The sequence below is a fragment of the Nerophis ophidion genome, linkage group LG06 (genome assembly GCF_033978795.1).
Source record: "Nerophis ophidion isolate RoL-2023_Sa linkage group LG06, RoL_Noph_v1.0, whole genome shotgun sequence".
Taxonomy (NCBI): domain Eukaryota; kingdom Metazoa; phylum Chordata; class Actinopteri; order Syngnathiformes; family Syngnathidae; genus Nerophis; species Nerophis ophidion.
This window is the reverse complement of record NC_084616.1, coordinates 67,439,332-67,460,289: the sequence shown is the minus strand read 5'-3', so window position 1 is coordinate 67,460,289 and position 20,958 is coordinate 67,439,332.

The following is a 20,958-nucleotide window of genomic DNA, read 5'->3' as shown; positions in this document are numbered from 1 at the left end:
GTGTGTGTTCACATTTACGACTTGCTGACTAAATTTAGAGTAACATCTTGATTTGATGACACACTTTCAACATATGTGTTGTCCTTACGAGCTAATGAGCTACTTTATGGGGTTGTAAATGTCATGCATAATTAAGACAATTAGTGTGGTGGTAAGAATGGACTTTTTTTTTTACGGTCTTCGGACATGTTTTTACAAATTGATTATTTGACGGATGTTAAGTGTTTGTTGTTAACGTCACAAAATGCCCTAGGTGATGTGACACACGCACACAAACACACCGTATCCTGTCCAGGTTTTTCTTTATGGCCGTCATCAAACTGGACCTAATTCATATGTAAAGTTATTTAAAGGCCTACTGAAACCCACTACTACCCACCACACAGTCTGATAGTTTATATATCAATGATGAAATGTTAACATTGCAACACATGCCAATACGGCCTTTTTAGTTTACTAAATTGCAATTTTAAATTTCCCGCTGAGTTTTTTCTTGAAAACGTCGCGGAATGATGACGTGTACGCTTGACGTCACGTACTGTTAAGAATATGAGCGTTGCGCACACACACAGCTAAAATTCGTCTGCTTTAACGGCATAATTACACAGTATTTTGGAGATCTGTGTTGCTGAATCTTTTGCAATTTGTTCAATTAATATTGGAGAAGTCAAAGTAGAAAGATGGAGTTGGGAAGCTTTAGCCTTTAGCCACACAAACACATGGTGATTCCTTGTTTAAACTTCACGGAGGTGAAACTTTACTATGGATCAGAGCGGACATGGATATCAACCGAATGTCAACCAGCAGGTTTCGGTGAGAAAATTGTGGTCAAAAAGTCGCTTCTTACCGGATATCAGCTGAGCTTGTGCCGCCCATAAAGCTGCCGTCGACTTCTCTGAGAAACTGCGTGTCAACACCCGGCCGTGGACACACTTCCGACTATCAGGTACTGTCAAACTCATTGAAACACTAGCAACACAATAGAAAGATAAGGGATTTCCCGGAATTATCCTAGAAAATGTCTCTAAAAACATATGAATCCGTCTCTTTTTTAACTTTTTTTTTTTTTTCTAGTCCGTCGCTATCAATATCCTCAAACACGGATCTTTCATCCTCGCTCAAATTAATGGGGAAATTGTCGTTTTCTCGGTCCGAATAGCTGTTTTTTTGTTGGAGGCTCCCATTAAAAACAATGTGAATATGTGAGGAGCCATTTGTCACACCTATGGATCATGTTTTGTTTTGTCATGTTATGTTTTGATTTTGGACATTCAGTCACGTTTTGCACATCCTGGTTTTGTTTGTTTCCATGCCAACCTATTAGTTTCCACCTGGTCCCCTTAAGTCGCGCCCCGATCCTCAGCCTCTCACACCTGTTTTCTATTACCACAGCCAGTACTTAAGTCATTTGCTTTCTGTTCATCATTCTGGGAACTTTGCTATTTGAATTCTGCTTCATGCCTTCACGATTACCTGCTACGCACCCTGCTATCCATGCCCCTTGTTTCGGTCACAGAAAGTGTTTTTGTTTTAGTTGTTCATAGTTCTGCCACAGTGCAAGTTTAAGTTTTACTTTATAGGACGGCGTGGCGCAGTGTGAGAGTGGCCGTGCGCAACCCGAGGGTCCCTGGTTCAAATCCCACCTAGTACCAACCTCGTAATGTCCGTTGTGTCCTGAGCAAGACACTTCACCCTTGCTCCTGATGGGTGGTGGTTAGCGCCTTGCATGGCAGCTCCCTCCATCAGTGTGTAAATGTGTGTGTGAATGGGTAAATGTGGAAGTAGTGTCAAAGCGCTTTGAGTACCTTGAAGGTAGAAAAGCGCTATACAAGTACAACCCATTTATCATTTATTTATTTATAGTTTATCGTCTTTCATGCCATCGAGCAGGTGTTTTGTTTTCCTGTTTGTATTTTTGTAGCCAAGTTTTATACCTCTTTGTAAGCGCCCTTAGTTCGATTATTTTTGTATTTAGTATTCAAATAAACCATGTACTTACACTCTCGTTTGGCTCGTCCCGTATCCTCTCTGCATCGAAGGAGTAAACCAAATCCAAGTCCAAGCCTGACACCATCAACATGTGACATCATCGTCTGCGACTTCCGGTAGAGGCAGGGCTTTTCTCTTAGCACCGAAAGTTGCGAACTTTATCATGGATGTTCTCTACTAAATCCATCCATCCATTTTCTACCGCTTATTCCCTTTCGGGGTCGCGGGGGGCGCTGGTGCATATCTCAGCTACAATCGGGCGGAAGGCAGGGTACACCCTGGACAAGTCGCCACCTCATCGCAGGGCCAACACAGATAGACAGACAACATTCACACTCACATTCACACACTAGGACCAATTTAGTGTTGCCAATCAACCTATCCCCAGGTGCATGTGTTTGGAAGTGGGAGGAAGCCGGAGTACCCGGAGGGAACCCACGCATTCACGGGGAGAACATGCAAACTCCACACAGAAAGATCCCGAGCCCGGATTTGAACCCAGGACTGCAGGAACTTCGTATTGTGAGGCAGACGCACTAACCCCTCTGCCACCGTGAAGCCTCTACTAAATCCTTTCAGCAAAAATTTGGCAATATCGCGAAATGATCAAGTATGACACATAGAATGAACCTGCTATCCCCGTTTAAACAAGAAAATCTCATTTCAGTAGGCCTTTAAACCAATGTCTGCTATAACTGGTGCTCTACAAACACAAATACATTAGTGATGTTTATTTTTTTTTAAATATAATACTACTAATTGACGTGAAAGATTAAATCATTTTATTGTAGTACAAATGTACTTTAAATACTTTGAATTCATTTCAAGATCATATCCATTCATCCATTTTCTACCGCTTGTCCCCATGAGGACGCGGGGGGTGCTCTACCCCATGTCAGCTGCATTCGGGCAGAAGGCGGGGTACAACCCAGGACAAGTCCCCACCTCATCGCAGGGCCAACACAGATAGACAGACAACATTCACACTCACATTCACACACTAGGGCCAATTTAGTGTTGCCAATCAACCTATCCCCAGGTGCATGTCTTTGGAAGTGGGAGGAAGCCGGAGTACCACGCATTCACGGGGAGAACATGCAAACTCCACACAGAAATATCCCAGCCCGGGATTGAACTCAGGACTTCGTATTGTGAGGCACATGCACTAACCCCTGTACCACCGGGCTGCCCTCAAGATCATATATTGATAGAAAATCATTGAGTGTCTTATTAGCATTAGCATTTATTTTAGTCATTTAGTGACATTTTCCTAGCTTTTTTTTAATCTATGAATTGATTAAGGAACTAATAGTAGGAGTGCAACTTTTAGGGGCGGCATGGCGTAGTGGGTAGAGCGGCCGTGCCAGAAACCTAGGGGTTGCAGGTTCGTTTCCCACCTATTGACATCCAAATCGCTGCCGTTGTGTCCTTGGGCAGGACACTTCACCTTTGCCCCCGGTGCCACTCACACTGGCGAATTAATGATGAATGAATGAATGATTGGTGGCGGTTGGAGGGGCCGTAGGCGCAAACTGGCAGCCACACTTACATCATTCTAGCCCAGGGCAGCTGTGTAGCTTACCACCACCAGGTGTGAATGAATGATGGGTTCCCACTTCCCTGTGAGCGCTTTGAGTATCTAACAATAGAAAAGCGCAATATAAATCTAATCCATTATTATTATTATTTTATATTTGACATCCTATTAAAGTAAATCATTGTTTAATGCAGTGGTTCTCAAATGGGGGTACACGTACCGCTGGGGGTACTGGAAGGTATGCCAAGAGGTACGTGAGATTTTTTTTTAAATATTCTGAAAATAACAACAATTCAAAAATCCTTAATAAATACTATCATGTTAGGTCCATTATGGACTGGACTCTCACTATTATGTTAGATCCACTATGGACTGGACTTTCGCAATATTATGTTGGACCCACTTGACGGCCATTGCTTTCGGTCTCCCCTCGAGAGAGGGGGCGGGGGGTGCCCACATATGCAGTCCTCTCCAAGGTTTCTCAGAGTCATTCACATCAACGTCCCACTGGGGTGAGTTTTTCCTTGCCCTCATGTGGGCTCTGAACCGAGGATGTCATTGTGGCTTGTACAGCCCTTTGAGACACTTGTGATTTAGTGCTATACAAATAAACATTGATTGATTTATTTTTATAGTCTTTGAAGTCACGACCGATCTCAGGGCGGACAATCTAACCACTAGGCCAGTGGTTCTCAAATGGGGGTACGCGTACCCCTGGGGGTACTTGAAGGTATGCCAAGGGGTAGGTGAGATTTTTTTTAAATATTCTAAAAATAGCAACAATTCACAAATCCTTTATAAATATATTTATTGATTAATACTTCAACAAAATATGAATGTAAGTTCATAGACTGTGAAAAATAATGCAACAATGCAATATTCAGTGTTGACAGCTAGATTTTTTGTGGACATGTTCCATAAAAATTGATGTTAAAGATTTATTTTTTTGTGAAGAAATGTTTAGAATTAAGTTGATGAATCCAGATGGATCTCTATTACAATCCCCAAGGAGGGCACTTTAAGTTGATGATTACTTCTATGTGTAGAAATCTTTATTTATAATTGAATCACTTGTTTATTTTTCAACAAGTTTTTAGATACTTTTATGTCTTTTTTATCCAAATAATTCAAGAAAAAACACTACATATGAGCAATATTTTGCACTGTTATACAATTTAATGAATCAGAAACTGATGACATAGTGCTGTATTTTACTTCTTTATCTTTTTTTTCAACCAAAAATGCTTTGCTCTGATTAGGGGGTACTTGAATTAAAAAAATGTTCACAGGGGGTACATCACTGAAAAAAGGTTGAAAATCACTGGTTTAATGGATTTAAAATGAGCTTTAATGGGAGAAGATAGATAGATAGATAGATAGATAGATAGATAGATAGATAGATAGATAGATAGATAGATAGATAGATAGATAGATAGATAGATAGATAGATAGATAGATAGATAGATAGATAGATAGACAGACAGCCAGATAGATAGATAGATAGATAGATAGATAGATAGATAGATAGATAGATAGATAGATAGATAGTACTTTATTGATGCATTCAGGATAGTTCACTCAGAAAAAAAAAATGTGACAACTTTTGGAAAGAGGTTAGCTTACCTGACACACCACCCTTTTGGGGAATATCCTGAGATAGTCACATGATTTTCAAATGACAACCATTCGTAAATATTTTCGTTACTTAGGAACTTTAAGAGGTAAAATCTTCTCAGTGCCCGAGTAGCTAACAGCGAACTCACAGCCTAATCTGCTGAGGGTGTACCTGCATTCAGTAAGACAATAAAGCACACACACGTTTGACATGGTCACACCTCCTCACATCTGTCACCTCTCACACCTCCCAGTAATTATCAAACAAACACACACGTGCTGCAAAAAGTATAATTGGGGAGCAATTTACGGCGGTTTTCTGACAGGAGATCACCGCGCCACCTTCAGACAGCGTCATTACGGCCAACGAACACGCTCGCCGGCCCCGCAGTGTGTAATTACAAGTAAGAGAAGCTGCCCAGGGTGGCAGGTGGCTGCCATATCATGTTGTAGGCCAACTCTGATTGGACAACACAACACGCCAAAGCCACACAGACGTGAAAAGTTGTCTGGATGTACTTGTGATTGGGTGTTTTGTAAAAATGAAATGCTAGAACAACAAAAAAAAAACGGTTGTGGCGTTATAAGAACACTCTCGTCGCTTTGGAGTTCACATTTCTGCAAAAAGTGAATCACGAGTTCAGTTCAGTTTCGGTTTATTCCGAACATGCATAGGATACAATGTAATGCAGGGGTGCCCACACTTTTTCTGCAGGCGAGCTACTTTTCAATTGACCAAATCGAGGGGGATCTACCTCATTCATAAAAAGTATTTAGTCAGCCACCGATTGTGCAAGTTCTCCCACTTAAAATGATGACAGAGGTCTGTAATTTTCATCATAGGTACACTTCAACTGTGAGAGACAGAATGTGAAAAAAAAAATCCAGGAATTCACATTGTAGGATTTTTAAAGAATTTCTTTGTAAATTATGGTGGAAAATAAATATTTGGTCAACCATTCAAAGCTCTCACTGATGGAAGGAGGTTTTGGCTCAAAATCTCACGATACATGGCCCCATTCATTCTTTCCTTAACACGGATCAATCGTCCTGTCCCCTTAGCAGAAAAACAGCCCCAAGGCATGAAGTTTCCACCCCCATGCTTCACAGTAGGTATGGTGTTCTTGGGATGCAACTCAGTATTCTTCTTCCTCCAAATATCTGACCACATGACATTCTCTCAATCCTCTGCTGTATCATTCATGTATCCATTTTGGTATAAACTCAACTCGTCGTGTCCTCCTCTTTTGTTGAGAAGAATTGTTGTACATTCTTGGGTAGCAGGTTATAGTTTGCCATGTACATAATTTTAGCTGTTTGCAAATGCACCAAATCCATCCATCCATCCATCCATCCATCCATTTTCTACCGCTTATTCGCTTATTCCCTTTGGTGCCTATCTCAGCTACAATCGGGCGGAAGGCATATACACCCTGGACAAGTCGCCACATCATCGCAGGGAATGCATCAAATCATTGAATTTGAGTATTTTTGATTCAACAAATAAAGGGTTTGTATGTTCTCTATATCCAACTTCAAGTATTATTCTAATTGATCTTTTTTTAATACGGTTAGTGACTAAAGCGCACATTTGTAGTTGTTTCCCCATATTTCTGCACAATTACTCAGATATGGTAACACTAGTGAGCAGTAAAGAATACTGTATGATGTTTCTCGCCTTACTTGGAAGTCCCAGTTCTAGGAAAATGTTTTCATTTCAGGTCCATGTGCATGCTTTTATCAAAAAATTACAGTTTTTCATTGTTTTTTCATTATTTTGCTTCAAAGAAACGTCCAACAGAATTGTAACAATGCAAGGCAAAGCAAAAAGCATGGTGCAAACAATAGGGCGGTGTGAACCCTTAAGTAAAATGTGAGCATTTGTTTCTGACGGAGCTCATGAGATAACATTTGAAAAATGCTTATCATTTAGAAATTGAATGTGACCTCACTGGGAGTGAAGTCTTGCCCATTTGGAACAGTTCAAGCATATTTGGATCTTCTTTATGTGTTAAAGATCCGTGCAGAGTTTGCAGTAATGCGGACGGTCGTGGTGACAAGGGAGCTGTGGCGGGGAACAAAGCTCTCAAAGTACCATTCTTACCCTCAGCTAAGATTACAAGGTTTGGGTAGCGACCGGAAGAAAAAAAGATTGTGGCAAAAAGCGACTGAAATGAAGTTCCTTCGCAGGGTGGCTGGACTCACCCTTAGAGTTTGGGTGAGGAGCTCAGTCTTTCCAAGAGGAGCACAGAGAAGGGGAGGAGCCAGTTTAGGTGACTTGGGTATCGAGTCCGGATGCCTCCCTGTAGAGGTGTTCCAAACATGCCTAAGCTGAAGGAGATCCAAGGTACACCTAGGTAGGGATGGGAACCGAAACTTGATTCCATAATGACTTGATGACATAATTATAGTAACCAGACCAGAATAGTATGGAGAACTTCATTTTAGTGTGTAAATAAATGCAGATTGTGCCTCCTGCAACAAGTGTTTAGCTGTGATTTTGTACAAGTATTGTCTTGAAAGTAAGCACAAAGTCTGACACACTTTTTAAACGTTATTGCCAACTTCAACACAAAAACAGTAGGCCTAAAATTCAAAACTGATAGTGCTGCAGTTTTAGCAACGATACAGCTCTTCTTCGTCGCTCACCAATCACAATCATGGCGAGCGATCAATAAATCAACCAATCAATGTTTATTTATATAGACCTGCGAAGAGGCGCAGCCGGCGAACGAGCAGCGGGACAGGGCATGCTGGAGCCCGGCCCAAGATGGCGGCATGGAGGCGGAGAATGCAGCCGAGCGGAGAGGCGGGGCGTGCCGGGAGCGATGCCGCAATTGAATTCAGGTGTGTGGATCACATCCTCTCCAAGGTTTCTCATAGGCATTGTCACCGATGTCCCACTGGGGTGAGTTTTTCCTTGCGCTTATGTGGGCTCTGTACTGCGGATGTTTTTGTGGCTTGTGCAGCCCTTTGAGACACTTGTGATTTAGGGCTTGCCGTCGTCGCTCAGGTTCCATGGACCACTCAGGAAGGACATGATTGAGCAGGTTTGACTCTCATTTATTTTTCAATAACAAGCTGTCTTTCAGTCTGGTCGCTTTTCAGCCCCTTCTCCGCTGCTCGCTCCTCAGTCGCTTTTCAGCCGGCCGCGTCTCCGTCTCTCGTGTCTCGTTGTTCAGGTTCTGCTGCGGGCTCTCCTCCTCCTTCTGCCTCAACTTCCTCCGCTGCTGCTCTTTTATACAGCCAGAGCAGCACTATGGACTGGACTTCACGATATCATGTTAGACCCGCTCGACATCCATTGCTTTCGGTCTCCCCTAGGGGGGCGGGTTGCCCACATCTGCCATAGTGGATCTAACATAATAGTGAGAGTCCAGTCCATAGTGGAGCCAGCAGGAGACCATCCCAAGCGGAGACGGGTCAGCAGCGCAGAAATGTCCCCAATCGATGCACAGGCGAACGGTACACCCCGGGTCTCGACTCTGGACAGCCAGCACTTCATCCATGGCCACCGTACCCGTGTACCCCCCTAACCCCCCTCCACAAGGGAGATGCGGGCAGAGGAGAAAAGAAAAGAAAAGAAACGACAGATCAACTGGTCTAAAAAGGGGGTTTATTTAAAAGCCAGAGTATACAAATGAGTTTTAAGATGATTAAGAGTGAGGTGTTCAGGATCCCTGGAAATGTACCAACATTACAACCAACAAATTCTGTATTATTGCGTGTTTTGCTACAATAAATCTAACAATTTGTTGTGGATTTTATTTCTTACTCTTGAATGTACTTAGTTATAATTTTACTCATGTTATTGAATCATCTAAATTACTAGTCTGTTCAACTTGAATGTCACAACATTATTGTTGTATTGTATTATAAATATTATTTAGGATGCGTCCACAAGAATACATGTCAATCCACCCATTTTCTAGATAGATAGTACAACGTCCTCCCACGACCCTGTCAGGGCTGTGGGAGGGCTGGAGCCTATCCAAGCTGCATATGGGCGAAAGGCGGGGTCATCATCGGCGGTCACTCGAACAAGTATGACGATCCTCATGGTAGGGGTGTATCCCTTTATGGGGGATCCCTGTACGTGACTTTTTTTTTAACGTGGGGAGACTGGTGCAGAGACAGTCACCACACCATCCTTGACAGAATCAGGTCAGTGACCAGTGGCATAGAGTCTAAGACAACTGGGGACCTTTTTCTGCTGCAGCCTTCCACCGCCATCGCAGATTTTCACTCTGGCACTCATCGAGGGTGGACGCTCCCTTTTCCTCTCCCCAACTCTCTCCTTTGAGTCACACATTAAAAGCGTTACTAAAACGGCCTTCTTTCATCTCCGTAATATCGATAAAATTCGCTCCATTTTGTCCACTAAAGACGCCGAGATCATTATCCATGCGTTTGTTACGTCTCGTCTCGATTACTGTAACGTATTATTTTCGGGTCTCCCCATGTCTAGCATTAAAAGATTATAGTTGGTACAAAATGTGGCTGCTAGACTTTTGACAAGAACAAGAAAGTTTGATCATATTACGCCTGTACTGGCTCACCTGCACTGGCTTCCTGTGCACTTAAGATGTGACTTTAAGGTTTTACTACTTACGTATAAAATACTACACGGTCTAGCTCCAGCCTATCTTGCCGATTGTATTGTACCGTATGTCCCGGCAAGAAATCTGCGTTCAAAAGACTCCGGCTTATTAGTGATTCCAAGAGCCTAAAAAAAGTCTGCGGGCTATAGAGCGTTTTCCGTTCGGGCTCCAGTACTCTGGAATGCCCTCCCGGTAACAGTTCGAGATGCTACCTCAGTAGAAGCATTTAAGTCTCACCTTAAAACTCATCTGTATACTCTAGCCTTTAAATAGACCTCCTTTTTAGACCAGTTGATCTGCCGCTTCTTTTCTTTTTTCTCCTATGTCCCCCCGGTCCGGTCCGATGACCATGGATGAAGTACTGGCTGTCCAGAGTCGAGACCCAGGATGGACCGCTCGTCGGGACCCAGGATGGACCGCTCGCCTGTGTATCGGTTGGGGACATCTCTACGCTGCTGATCCGCCTCCGCTTGAGATGGTTTCCTGTGGACAGGACTCTCGCTGCTGTTTTGGATCCGCTTGAACTGAACTCCGGAGCCACTATGGATTGAACTTTCACAGTATCATGTTAGACCCGCTCGACATCCATTGCTTTCGGCCCCCTGGGGGTGGGGGGGGGGGGGGGGGGGTGTTGCCCACATCTGAGGTCCTCTCCAAGGTTTCTCATAGTCAGCATTGTCACTGGCGTCCCACTGGATGTGAATTCTCCCTGCCCACTGGGTGTGAGTTTTCCTTGCCCTTTTATTGGTTCTTCCGAGGATGTTGTAGTCGTAATGATTTGTGCAGTCCTTTGAGACATGTGTGATTTGGGGCTATATAAATAAACATTGATTGATTGATTGATTGATTATCTCTCCTGCTTGCTTTTTTGTTTTGTCTTGTCTTAACTTTCTAGTTGCCTCTTTTTGCACTGCTCTCCAAATCTAAACATTGGAACTATTTAACTATTTAACTATTGACAAAGATCTTGGGTTTGGGGGAACCTGCTGTCGTGACGAAGCGGTTGTTGCTGGACACACGACGGACTCTTGGGAGAAGAAGGGGTGCCGCGTGCCTGGCGACCCTTTTCTGTCGAGGACGTGAAGATATCCACCTATTCGGAATTATTACAACAGGACATCTGCTGATTGGAATAAGCGTTGCTCTGGTTTTTCGACAAATTGGAAGTTGCTGGCAGTCTTCAAAGTACCCCAAATTTGCCACAAATGATTGGAGGATGCGGGAAGGGCTGTGGATTACATCGGACTGTCCACCCCGCAGTTTTGAGGACCATTCATAGACAATTTAGAGTGAAAAGCAAATTTTATTTTCACCCGCATAAAAAATAATTCTAACTTGCATTGTTTCCCTGGCTTCGAGACTCTCCCAAAGGACAGCGCAGCGAAGACACAACAAACTCCCTTCTTGTCTGACATGGACACACACCTGTTGTTGTTGACTTTGGACTAGCGACTGCAACACATCGAGGCCGCGGAACAGAGACACACTACGGGCTTACACACACATCCACAAAATTATACGCCACACATACACACCCCACGCCCCCCCCCCCCCCCCGGCCTACCACCATGACCTTGAACTACCTTCCCTCTGTTGCTAGATATCTCGAGATGTACGTTTTAATATATATATGTGCTTTGCTATGGAGGTTTTTTCCCACTCCAGACTGGGCTCCCTTAGGAGCCTAGTCTGGATTGTAATTTTTTACTCATCCTTCCCCAGCGTTTACCGTTTTCCCATCTTTTACGGGGCGCCTTATGGCGACCCATCAGCGTTCTTGTTCTGTAACTCTGTACACTGTTTCTTTGTCTAATCTTGAACAGGTTTGTGCTGAAAAAAAAGTTTTGTTGTACTTGTGCAATGACAATAAAGACCTATTCTGTCCTATCCGTTGTGGTAGTTCTTAAATCTACCGTCTTCCGCCTGCTCCGACGTTGAGGTCTTCACCGTATCCCTGGCTAGGGGGCAGTCAGGTACCATGCCTTTGCCAAGGGCCACCTGGGGTAACAGTAGTAAAAGGTTTGACCTCCTAGTGCTCCAAGACCCCATAGAAGATCTTCCACTGCCGGATGTACTTTAACATCATGCCCAGGACAGGGAGGGTACACCCTGGACAAGTCACCACCTCATCACAGGGCCAACACAGATAAACAGACAACATCATATTTAAATAAACATCATATTTTTTCTAATCCTCCGTGTATTATGAGCCATGACAAACCAACTCAGAAAACAATTATATTCTGCAGGCAATAAGGCACCCAGCAGTATGAAGGCCTACATAAATAAAATATTTTGGATATACAATTTGGCCTATGAAGTATATCAAAGAGTGTGTGAACTTTGGGACAGTTTTTGGAGTCGTCTTTATAACCTATTGGAATTTAGATACAAACCCCGTTTCCATATGAGTTGGGAAACTGTGCTAGATGTAAATATAAACGGAATACAATGATTTGCAAATCCTTTTAAACCCATATTCAATTGAATGCACTACAAAGACAATATATTTGATGTTCAAACTCATAAACTTAATTTTTTTTTGTGCAAATAATTACTTTAAATTTCATAACTGCGACAGGTGCCAAAGTAGTTGGGAAAGGGCATGTTCACCACTGTGTTACATCACCTTTTCTTTTAACACACTCAATAAACGTTTGGGAACCAAGGAAACTAATTGTTGAAGATTTGAAAGTGGAATTATTTCCCATTCTTGTTTTATGTAAAGCTTATGTCGTTCAACAGTCCGGGGTCTACGCTGTTGTGTATTACGTTTCAAAATGAGCCACACATTTTCCATGGGAGACAGGTCTAGACTGCAGGCGGGCCAGGAAAGTACCCACACTCTTTTACTACGAAGCCACGCTGTTGTAACACGTGGCTTGGCATTGTCTTGCTGAAATAAGCAGGGGCGTTCATGATAACATTGCTTGGATGACAACATATGTTGTTCCAAAACCTGTATGGACCATTCAGCATTAATGGTGCCTTCACAGATGTGTAAGTTACCCATGCCATGGGCACTAATACACCCCCATACCATCACAGATGGTATTCCGTTTATATTTACATCTAACACAATTTCCCAACTCGTATAGAAATGGGGTTTGTAAATTCATTCCTACATTAACCATCTGTATGTGTCAACCTCTACCACAGAAACACCAAAATATGAACACCAACAATCAAAAACAGCTCAATGTCAAATAAAATAGGACTTTTCTGTAGAACTTTGTTGTATAAAACTTGCTTCATCATCTCTCCACTTTGCTTTGATTTAAAAAAGCCTTGTCTTTTAGAACAGTGGTTCTCAAATGGGGGTATGTGTACCCCTGGGGGTACTTGAAGGTATGCCAAGGGGTAGGTGAGATTTTTTTTTTAAATATTCTAAAAATAGCAACAATTCAAAAAACCTTTATAAATATATTTATTGAATAACACTTCAACAAAATATGAACGTAAGTTCATAAACCGGGAAAAGAAACGCAACAATGCAATATTCAGTGTTGACAGCTAGATTTTTTGTGGACATGTTCCATAAATATTGGTAATTGGTATATATTGTATATATGTTATAGACATATTATATCGGTATATATAATATACTGTACACATATTAAGTATATATTGTATATATTTGCAGATATGTTATATTTTACATTGCTATATCTAGTTTATTTATACCTGCACTGTCCTTTCCATCCTTACACTTTCCATCATTGTAACTGGGCTACTGTGTTGAACAATTTCCCTTGTGGATCATTAAAGTTTGTCCAAGTGTAAGTCCAAGTTAAAGATTATTTTTTTTGTGAAGAAATGTTTAGAATTAAGTTCCTGAATCCAGATCATGGGTATCAAACTCTGGCCCGCCGTGTAATTTCACTTGGCCCTTGAGGCAATATCAAATTAACATCAGAGCTGGCCCGCCGCTGTAACACCACATTCACCGCTAATACTCTTATTTGCCAACCCTCCCGATTTTCCCAGGAGACTCCCGAAGTTCAGTGTCCCTCCCGAATTTCATCCCGGGCAACAATATTGTTGGTGGGCCTTAAAGGCACTGACTTTGGCGTTCTCTACAACTTGTCGCCACGTCCGCTTTTCTTCCATGCAAACAGCGTGCCGGCCCAGTCACATAATATATGCGGCTTATACACACACACAAGTGAATGCAAGGCATACTTGATCAACAGCCATACAGGTCACACTGAGGGTGGCCATATAAACAACTTTAACACTGTTACAAATATGTGCCACACTGTGAACCCACACCAAACAAGAATGACACATTTTGGGAGAACATCCGCACTGTAACACAACATAAACACAACAGAATAAATACCCACAACCCCGCTATCACCAAACCCCGTCCACCTGAACCCCGCCGCCGAAAAGAGGCATTCCATTTTTGTTTAAATTTTATTTGATATGCCATTGATATTTTTTAATTATTATTATTATTTGAAACTCGATTTTACATGTCACCATAAATATATATACTGTAAGCCTTGCTTGTTTAAGATTCAATGCAAAACTTGTTTGGGTCCCTATTAAAATGTTAATTTGTTCAACTTCGGCCCGCTGCTTTGTTCGGTTTGGAATTTTGGCCCACTCTGTATTTGAGTTTGACACCTCTGATCCAGATGGATCTTTATTACAATCCCCAAAGACGGGACTTTAAATTGATGATTACTTCTATGTGTACAATTTTTTATTCATAATTGAATCACTTATTTATTTTTTTCAACAAGTTTTTAGTTATTTTTTTTTAAATCTTTCTTTCCAAATAATTTAAGAAAGACCACTACAAATGAGCAATATTTTGCACTGTTATACATTTTAATAAATCACAAACTGATGACATAGTGCTGTATTTTACTTCTTTTTTTCAACCAAAAATGCTTTGCTCTGATTAGGGGGTACTTGAATTAAAAAAAATGTTCACATCACTGAAAAAACTTTGAGAACCACAGTTCTAGACGCTGCTGTGAGACATCTCTTGGATTATAGTAATGGTATGCATACTACTGGAAAGCACATAACATTTAGTTTCACAAACCATCGTAATCATTTAAAGTTAGTTTCAAAATAGCATTACAAAATCCGTCGGCCGGGACAGCAGTGTTACAATTAAATCGTTTGCAAAAGATGGGGGGCCAGATTAAAAAGCTTAAACCGGCCTTAGTTTGCACAACCAAGATCTAAATCGTAGGGGATCCAAAACCATGGCAAACACATTTTAAAAGTCCCATTGATTTGTGTTTTGTTTTTGGTACAACAAGAATCCTAATCCTAACTGATATGCGATCCAAGAGGGTTGAGAATGACGTTATAAAATGTTTGTGCTGATACCCAGAATGAAGCATGGTGCATACACACATACAAACAAACACACACACACACACATATACACAAACACACAGACCACAATGGGTTCTGAGGTCCACGGTGTTGACTGCCAAGAGTTGTGTGGGATGTGGCTTGCCGCAACGTTGAGTCCACACAAAGCAAACAATGTGGTCAACTGGCGTCCGTAAAGACGGTGCAGTGCTGCTGCTCCGCCTCTTGTCAGACTTTTTTGGCAATATTTGGACAAGATGGCAGTTTAAACATCTGCTGTTAATATGTTGCGGTCTTCCGAGCTACCAGATCACGCTTACACAATCCATCTGTCCAATGACACAAACATGCATTTCAGTCTGTTTAGCATCATTTGTCGAAGCAATTCTTTTATCTTTTTCATGTTCTTCCCTCACTCATCTTGTAAAACCAAACTCATAATGCAATTGCTGTGATTGCCTTTTAGATACCCGGCTTACTAGTGCCCTAACTCTTGGGTATTTTGGACATGCAAGTTTGCTAATTGTTGCTTTAGGTTGCCTGCTCCTCTGCACCATACTGAAGCAAAATAAGTCGACAACACCAACTAAGGCAGTCAAAATAATTTAATATATTTATCTATGTAAATAAAAAGAAGCTACTTGCATTTGACAGTTTCACAATTGAGGTCTGCTCTCCAAGGTCAAAATTGTTAATTATTATTTAATTACTTGAACTTCTGCAGTAGTTTGTACTACATTTATTTTATAGTATTGTTTTGATACAGTATTCAAATGTAATTCTATAAAACTTTATTATGTGTTAAAATTGTGTTTGTTCCCCCCCTTTTGCCTTTTGTCATACTACGCCTATACTGGCTCACCTGCACAGGCTTCCTGTGCACTTAAGATCAATCAATCAATCAATCAATGTTTACTTATATAGCCCTAAATCACTAGTGTCTCAAAGGGCTGCACAAACCACAACACAAACCACTACGACATCCTCGGTAGGCCCACATAAGGGCAAGGAAAACTCACAGCCAGTGGGACGTCGGTGACAATGATGACTATGAGAACCTTGGAGAGGACGAAAAGCAATGGATGTCGAGCGGGTCTAACATGATACTGTGAAAGTTCAATCCATAATGGATCCAACACAGCCGCGAGAGTCCAGTCCAAAGCGGATCCAACACAGCAGCGAGAGACCCGTCCACAGCATAGCCAGCAGGAAACCATCCCAAGCGAAGGCGGATCAGCAGCGCACAGATGTCCCCAGCCGATACGCAGGCAAGCAGTACATGGCCACCGGATCGGACCGGACCCCCTCCACAAGGGAGAGTGGGACATAGGAGGAAAAGAAAAGATCAACTGGTCTAAAAAGGGAGTTTATTTAAAGGCTAGAGTATACAAATGAGTTTTAAGGTGAGACTTAAATGCTTCTACTGAGGTGGCATCTCGAACTGTTACCGGAAGGGCATTCCAGAGTACTGGAGCCCGAAATGAAAACGCTCTTAAGGTTTTACTACTTACGTATAAAATACTACACAGTCTAACTCCATCCTATCTTGCCGATTGTATTGTACCATATGTCCCGGCAAGAAATCTGCGATCAAAGGACTCCGGCTTATTAGTGATTCCCAGAGCCCATAAAAAGTCTGCGGGCTATAGAGCGTTTTCCGTTCGGGCTCCAGTACTCTGGAATGCCCTCCCGGTAACAGTTCGAGATGCCACCTCAGTAGAAGTATTTAAGTTTCATCTTAAAACTAATTTGTATACTCTAGCCTTTAAATAGACCCCCTTTTTAGACCAGTTGATCTGCCGTTTCTTTTCTTTTTCTCCCCTTTCCCCCTCTCCATTGTGGAGGGGGGGGGGGGACACAGGTCCGGTGGCCATGGATGAAGTACTGGCTGCCCAGAGTCGGGACCCAGGATGGACCGCTCGCCTGTATATCGGCTGGGCAGATCTCTGCGCTGCTGATCCGCCTCCGCTTGGGATGGTTTCCTGCTGTCTCCACTATGGACGGGACCCTTGCTACTATATTGGATCCACTTTGGACTGGACTCTCACGGTTATGTTAGATCCACTATGGATTGGACTTTCACATTATCATGTTAGACCCGCTCGACATCCATTGCTTTCGGTCCCCTGGGGGGGAGGTTTCCCACATATGTGGTCGTCTCCAAGGTTTCTCACAGTCATCATTGTCACTGTCACTGACGTTTTCCTTGCCCTTATGTGGGCTCTACCGAGGATGTCGTTGTGATTTGTGCAGCCCTTTGAGACACTTGTGATTTAGGGCTATATAAATAAACATTGATTGATTGATTGATTGATTGATTGATTGATTGATTGATTTGCCACGAGGTGGCGTGGTCGGGTCGGGGTTTGTTCTCCCGGAATGCAGGACGGACAGCTCCGGACGTCATCGTGAGGTAGGAAATGATAATTTAATCATAATAGTACCAAAAGACAGGAACAAACCAAGGAAAAACGTGCAGATCGTACGGGAAGCTAAGATAACAGCTTAGCACGGGATCAAGAAGAGGAATACACCAAAGTGACGGTTGCATACCAAAAAACAATGAAGCCACGTCGACTCCGGCTTGGACGTCGACATGGCGGTTAACTTGGACTTGGCGGTCGACTAGGACTTGGCGGTCGACTGGGACTTGGCGGTCCAGTAGGACTTGGCGGTCGACTAGGACTTGGACTTGGTGGTCGACTTAGACTTGGCGTTCCAGCTTGGCGTGGTGCAGGTGTTGGAGCTCGGCGTGGTGCAAGTGTTGGAGCTCGGCGTGGACTGGACGTTCCAGCTAGGCATGGTGCAGGCGTTCCAGCTCGACGTGGTGCAGGTGTTGAAGCTCGGCGTGGTGCAGGTGTTGGAGCTCGGCGTGGACTTGACGTTCCAGCTAGGCGTGGTGCAGGCGTTCCAGCTCGACGTGGTGCAGGTGTTGGAGCTCGGCGTGGTACCGGCACTGGGGCTTGACTTGGACGTGGACTTGGCGTTGGAGGTTGGTGTGGTGCCGGCACTGGGACTAGCCTTATACGTGGACCTGGCGTTTGAGGTTGACGTGGACTTGGCGTAGGTGCTAGCCGTTGACTTGGTGCTAGCATTGGACCTGGACTTTGACTTGGTGCTAGCATTGGACCAGGACTTTGACTTGGTGCTAGCATTGGACCTGGACTTTGACTTGGTGCTAGCTTTGGACCTGGACTTTGACTTGGTGCTAGCATTGGAGCAGGTGGCTCGTCTGTTGGCGTGGGCGGAGCCAGCGGCAATGCAGGCAGCAACCTCAATGGAAGGAGGTCTGCCTGTCCCGCTGACATGCCACCAGCCTTGCCCCCCCCTCAGGAAGCAGATCCCAGACGCGAGCTTGGAGGTAGTAGAGGGCACGGGCGGGTGGGCACTTGGAAGCCTGGGAGCTGGCCTTGTGCGTCTGCGCCGCACGCGCCCCTCTGGGAAATTACCAGCAGGTGCCGGGGAGGAAAATCCGCATGGGAAGAGCCTTGCAGTCGCTGCTGGGGGGAAAGTCCTGCACCTCTTCTGCGCATGCACCTGCGCGGCGCCGGGCCACCGCTGGAGCCCTCGCCTCCCAGGCGGTGTGGCGTTATTGTGCGGCGGGCAACGCACTGAGGAGAACATCGGGGTGGCTTGTGAGTGGGGGCGGAAGCGGTCCTCCTCGTCCACTATCTTCGCCATCAGTTGCCCCCATGCCACCATAGTGTTGGCCGACAGATCCTCTTCTGACAGCTCCGTCTCGTTTTCGCTCTCCTCGTCGGAGAGGAACACCTGCTGTGGCTGGATGAGTGCGAAGTGACTTCTGGCTTGGCTCATTTTGTCACAATTGCGGCGCATCTTGTTGCGCAAAGTTGTCACCTCTTGGATGCACGACGACCAGACAGGCAGGATTGCAGGTAAAACTTGATTTAATATACAAAAATAAAAAGAACACTGACAAAGAAGAAAATTAAAGCGCATGCCTACGCACGGAAGCTAACTAACGCTAAGCTTAGCAGGATATAAAAAGTCCAAACGGTGACGTACCGAGCGCACGCAAGCTAAGACGGGACTTAGCACAAATAAAGCAGAGGAAAAGCAGAGAAACCGACGTGATTGTTGCATTTAGCAAGCAATGAGCCAAGGATGAACTAAGGTAGAATGCGGGCTTAAATACTCAAACAATAATTGCCATCAGGTGTGCGACAAAGGCATAGCAGCTGGGACAAATAAGAAACCATGAAAACGAGATAAAACAGGAAGTGCACAAACACAGGGATCGGCAGAGTCTAGAACTAAACATGATCAAAAACATAACAGGCAAAACCATAAACGATCCGAGTCGCAGATCGTGACAAACCAAAAATATGACAGATTTTTATCTGTGTGAAAATATTGGACACAGTGTGTTGTCACGCTTATGAGATGCAATGCAGGTGTAAACCACTGTGACACTATTGTTCATATTTATTAAATTTTTTTTATAAATGTCTAATGATAATGTCAATAAGGGGTATTTTTAAACACTGCCATGTTGAAATTGTTACTGGTATTGATAATATTCTATTTTGTTTTACTACTTTTGGATTGTTCTAAGTTGCGTTTGTGTGTCCTCTCAATAGCTCTGTTTATTGTTGCTGCTCTGAGTGTTGCTGGGTCGGGTTTGGTTCTGGAATTGGATTGCATTGTTATGGTATTGCGATGTATTAGAGATGTGCGGTTTGCGGTCTCATCCGCGGAGTCCGCGGATAAACCGCGGGTCGGGCGGTTGACATGACGAAAAAAATAGATTTTAATTAGATTCGGGCGGGTGGTGGTTGAACCATCCGGAATTATTTGATATGCATGGTTCTGGGATCGGTATCCTTTGCCATTCAAAGAGCCATTTAAGACCCGTGTCATAAAGCGAAGAAGACAATAAGAGACGCTATTATTCTCCTGAATGACTGCCGTTAGTCACCCAGATAATAAGTATTAGGGCGTGCTATGAAGCCATTGGCTTTGTCGCCTTCTACATCATGTACGATCTGCTTGTCAGTCCAGCATCATGTTGTGTGTGGCTTCCGCGGCAACATTCACACACGACTGCAAGGCATACTGGGTGACACAAAGTACACTAATGGTTGTGATATAAACAATTTTAACACGCTTAGTAATATGCGCCACGCTGTGAAGCCACACCAAACAAGATTGACAAACACATTTCGGGAGAACATCCTCACAGTAACACAACATAAACGCAACACAACAAATACCCATAATCCTTTGTATTCATGACACTTCCTGACTATTTTATACACCCCGCTAGCAGCAAACCCCGCCACCCCCCCCCCCCCCCACTCCCCCCGTGCGTCGGTAAGGTGGGCGTTGTTTGGGGCGCGGGGGTGTAAAATATATTCAGGTGTCGTCACGGATACAAAGGATTATGGGTATTTGTTGTGTTGCGTTTATGTTGTGTTACTGTGAGAATGTTCTCCCGAAATGTGTTTGTCAATCTTTTTTGGGTGTGGCTTCACAGCGTGGCGCATAGTAAGTGTTAAAGTTGTTTATATCACAACCATCAGTGTACTCTGTATCACCCAGTATGCCTTTCAATCTTGAACGTGTGATTGCGGAAGCTGCACACAACATGTTGCCGGACCAACAATCGGTTCGTACATGTTGTTGAAAGTGTCTAAGGCAAGCACGTCCATATTCTTGTAATCAGGATGAACATTATTGGATAGACGCAGGAACGTTAGCGGCTCCAATTGTCATCATTACTCTGTGAAACAGGTTTAAATAGGTCTGTGAGTGGTAAAGGCGGACAACCTCTGATGTATTTCAGCGGGCGGTTGGCGGGCGGGTAAGGTCCTGATAAAATGTTGGTTCGGGTGAAAGGCGGGTGGATGACGACTT